Raw genomic sequence first — 5,000 nt, 5'->3', positions numbered from 1 at the left:
GTCTGATATCCAGAGGTGGACAAAGTACACATCTTCATTACTTGAGTAAAAGTAACAGTACTGCTGGTCAAATATTACTCCGTTACAAGTGAAAGTTGTACAAATAGATTTTTACTCTATTTTATTTGTTTTTAAAAGTACTTAAGTATAAAAGTAAATTTCCTTCTTTATGTCACCGCATTATTGTATTATAGTTGTATAAATGCACATTATGCCATCATGGTTTAAGCCAGTCAGTGACGCTCCATCTGACACACTAGCAGACGACTAACTTAAACTCATTTAAATACTTGTAGCAAAGTTACAAAGCTGCTGTCACTTTAAGGCCGAATGCACGGATCCAATACACTGATACACATCTGATATTCTCCCAACTTTACTCTTCTCTTTCTCCCAGATGTTTATATTTTTAATATTTTATAAGACATGCACCAAGTGTATGCCATCTAAACTAATCTTGATTTTTTTTTTTAACTAAAACATACTTTCAAAGTATGGCTATGGGTGCACACACTTGTGCCTACAAACCGTCTTCTTCCATTTTGCTATGAACAGATCAGTGTTCAAAAAAAGTTGGGGAAATGTATATGACCCTATAAGAGAGATTCCTGATAGACCGTCTGAAACAACAACACCAAAAAAAAAAACTTTTAAAGATGGAAAAAATCCTCCACCGACTTTCAGAGCTGCTGCAGAAACGACTTTCGACCTTGATAGAAATGTAGTGGAGTAAAAAGTACGATATTTGTCTTTCAAATGTAGTGAAGTAAAAGTAAAAGTATCCTGAAAAAATTATACTCCAGTAAAGTACAGATACTCAAAAAGTGTACTTAAGTACAGGACTCAAGTAAATGTACTTAGTTACTGTCCACCTCTGCTGATATCATTGGTCTTAAAAAGTGGGTGGGTCTTGTCCCACACACACACACACAATGGTTCCGACGCCCATGGATGCGTGTACCACACTGGCTTCATCATCACCGTGAGTTTAGTTTGAGTGAATGCCTAACGTTAGCGGAGTGGCGCTAGTCTACAGCACGCTATCCTTTTGACCGTCAGAAGCTCACGTCTGTGCCATCTGATAAGAGTTCAAGAGTTCAAGAGTTTTATTTGTCACATACACAGTTATACAGAATACAACCGGCAGTGAAATGTAAACAGGTCCGCTCCATGGACAGCAAATAACAATTAACAAAAAAAGCACAATAAATTATAAAATAGGGATAGGATAAAATAGGAATAGGATAAGGTGCTATATATATATACATATGTAGAATTATGAATAAATCAAGTAAAAGAAATAAGAGATGTGGAATAAAATAAGTGAGATAAAGTAAACTGGAGACTATAAAAATAAATCTGTGGATAACAGAAGTGCAGGAGTGTAATGTGCAAACAGCATTATAATGAGAGGTTACATGGGACACAAGAATAAAGTGCAGTGCAATATCAGTATGTGAGTTTGTTAATACTGAGTGAGGTGAAGTCACATGTAGTTAAGTGACAGCGTTCAGGAGTCTGATGGCCTGTGGGAAGAAACTCCTCCTGAGTCTCTCAGTTTTGGCCATCAGGCTACGGAAGCGCTTACCAGAAGGCAGCCGGGTGAAGTGGGGGTTGGCCGGGTGATTAATGTCCTTGATGATTTTTGTAGCTCTGCCTCCGCATCGTTTGATGTAGATGTCCTGCAGAGACGGGAGAGCTGACCCTGAGATGCGCTCGGACAAGCGCACCACTCTTTGCAGGGCTTTGCAGTCGTGACTGGTGCTGTTACCATACCACGCTGTGATGCACTGAGTCAGTAAACTTTCTATCGCCCCTGAATAGAAAGTTTTCAGGATAGCTGGTGAGACCCGGAATTTCCTCAGCTGGCGCAGGTGGTACAGTCTTTGCCTGGCCTTTTTCACCTGAGACTGGATATGTGCAGTCCAGGTCAGGTCCTCGGAGATGTTGACACCCAGGTATTTGAAGCTGCTCACTCTCTCTACTGGTGTCCCGCTGATCATGAGAGGGGAATATGACCGCTGCTGTCTCTTCCTGAAGTCCACAATCAGTTCTTTGGTCTTGTTCACATTCAGAAGGAGACAGTTGTCTTGGCACCATGATGTCAGTTGCTCCACCTCATCCAAGTATGCGGTCTCATTGTTGTTGGAAATGAGGCCCAGGACAACAGTATCATCCGCAAACTTGATGACAGAGGTGGAGCTGTGTGTGGACAAACAGTCATGCGTGTAGAGAGAGTAGAGCAGGGGACTGAGGACACAGCCCTGTGGAGCTCCCACACTCACGGTGATGGAGGTGGAGGTAAACTGTCCATACTCTCACCACCTGAGGTCTGCCAGTGAGGAAATCTTCAATCCAGTGACAGAGAGAAGAGTTCAGTCCGAGATCCAGGAGTTTGTTAGTTAGCTTAATGGGAACTATGGTGTTAAAGGCTGAACTATAGTCAATAAATAGCAGTCTTACATAGTTCCCATTCTTGCTGTCGATGTGTGTGAGGGAGGAGTGGAGGACGTGAGAGATGGCATCTTCAGTCGATCTATTGGGACGATAAGCGAACTGAAGAGGGTCCAAGGTGTCAGGGATGGAGGTGCAAATGTTGTTTTTGATGAGTCTCTCAAAGACCTTCATGACTAAAGACGTGAGAGCCACTGGGCGATAGTCATTTAGGCAAGAGGGTTTCGACTCAGAGCAACAGAAAACCATCATAGCCTTTTTTAGTCAGATAACAGGGAGACAGACCATCTACGATAGCCTAACATATTGTAAGTGAAACAGCAACAGTCACTAAAATAACTCCTCAATGTAGGCTGAGGCTCATTTAAACATGATGGTATTAGACTAGCGCTACATCTACTGGAGCAAGGTTAGGCATTTCATGTTTTGCTATCTCCTGAATTAGTTCATCAGTCCCTCAATAATCATGTTTACTTTGCCTGAATCCCAAGCAATTTACTAGCGTTGCCATAGGAACGCTTCGGCTTTTGCCACCCGGAAGATCGTTTATTACTGTTGTGACGTCATGGTGTCGTATAAGAGTTTGTTAATCAGAGTGAGGAGATGGGGTGCTGGAGGGATGCTATATCTATACACACCTCTTATCGTTGATTAGCTTGATGTGCTCCACTCGTGTGGAGCCTGATAACCGTCACGAGGACGAGGACGTGCTGAAACTCTCTTTGCTTAAATTAGCTCAAAATTACTATCAGATGTAAGTAATTACCTTGACAAACTATACATCATTAAAAAGATCTAAGACTAAAGTTTAATTTTGTTACCTCTGTTTTATTCTCAAAGTCTTATAGTGACCGTAATGTGTTAATATGTGCCAGGAGTTATGAATATGATCTTGGGCGTCGCTACCTTTTGATTGTAATATGCGCGTCATTTGCTCCCATTCATAAAATACTCCTCTCAGGTCGTCATGAAGACACTCGACAAAACAACTTCCCTCAGGGCTTTTACTTCAAATGTGTGCAGATGTGGAGAAATATTGATAGATTCTCACATGTTTGAGTCAAATTTCTATACAGAGAAGTATTATTTATTCAATCTTTATCCAAAATCCGCGGATGTATGATTATGAGAGCAGTAGACTGTGATATGCTGTGTTTTCAATTCATTCTGGCAGCCGGAGGGCGCTGGAAAGCTGTACTACTGAAAATTCACCCAATGTGGAACACATGAAGAACAGACACACCATGTGACATTCAGGAAGTATCTGACATGACCAATACAGCTTTCTAGCGATCGTTAGATCACTATTTTATGCAGATAGACACGTTTTAAGACAATAAACACACAATCGCGGCAATATATGGTTGGTCTGTGTTCTTTATGCCATGTTGGGTGGTTTCATAATAGATGATATTTATAATGCAATGCTATTCCACATAGCTTTTAGCATTGTATATTTTCTGTCAGATTTTTTGACCCGAAGCTACATGAGATCACATATTGTTATATAAAACACTCAACTTATAAATTATAAAGTGATATGAAGCAAGTTTTGAATAAAACATGATTTTAATCGTATAAATTGTTGTTTTGCTGGTGTGCTAAGCTAACATGCTAGCTTGCCCTAGATGCACCTGCCACTGAGTAAATACTTTATTTTTATGAACATTTTCTAAATGTAAAACTACTGAAATGCTTATTTGGACGAAATGCATTCAATAGAGTCTCAGTGAGGGTAAAGTGAGAGGTTTGATTTAGAAATGAGGTTTGAATAGAACAGTTTGAATAGAGAATCGTTAGTAATTATAATGCAGACAAAAGAATAATAATTTGAGCCATAACCAGTCCGCAGAAGTGTGAATGTGTGCCGGGGAGACAAACTGAATGGGGCAGTTTGCACCTCTAAACAATAGAGGCAAAATAGAGAATGAAAGCTGAGAAGATGTGGCAATAAACATCAGTTGATATTTTAGAGATATCTCAAAATAAAATCACATGAAACGATCTTGTAAAACGTTTAATAAAATTCAGAGTTTTAGACTGATCATCTTCAGATCTGAAATATAACATGGTCAGACTTGTGGCTTTAGCTGTAGTGCATTTCTAGATTTCTCCAAGGCCCACTTCAATTTTATTTTCATAAAGATATTTCATACAAATAAATTTCTAATAACTTTACAAAACTTTGAAGCTTATTATAGCTTTTTTTATTATAAAAAATATTATCATTTTGACTTTACAGTAAACTGCTAGGTGTCTGCTTTCAAATGAGACCATAATTATGCTTTTAGTGCAAAGGATTCACAAACTGTATTTGTTTTAGTCTGAGTATACATTTCTTAGGATTTTTTCAAAATTTAGAAATCAGCTTAACAGGTTAATTAGGTTTAATTATCTGCACGTGCTCCTCCCGAAATTATATGTTAATAAAAAAATAACTTAAAATATCACTCTCTCAAAAATTCACATTAATAAGTGCAGCGTACTACCCCTCACAATCACGCACGCAATTGTGTATGCTTCTCGAACGACACACACTACAACCT

General features: G+C 39.1%; 1 protein-coding gene across 1 annotated transcript in view; it reads right to left on the bottom strand.

Moving 5' to 3' along the window:
* Positions 1–5,000, bottom strand: part of sspo (SCO-spondin) — a 163,341-nt gene that overhangs the window by 72,637 nt on the left and 85,704 nt on the right. The gene's annotated exons all lie outside the window — the stretch shown is intronic.

The sequence above is a fragment of the Pseudorasbora parva genome, chromosome 24 (assembly GCF_024679245.1).
Source record: "Pseudorasbora parva isolate DD20220531a chromosome 24, ASM2467924v1, whole genome shotgun sequence".
Taxonomy (NCBI): domain Eukaryota; kingdom Metazoa; phylum Chordata; class Actinopteri; order Cypriniformes; family Gobionidae; genus Pseudorasbora; species Pseudorasbora parva.
This window is presented reverse-complemented; position numbering and strand designations above follow the sequence as displayed.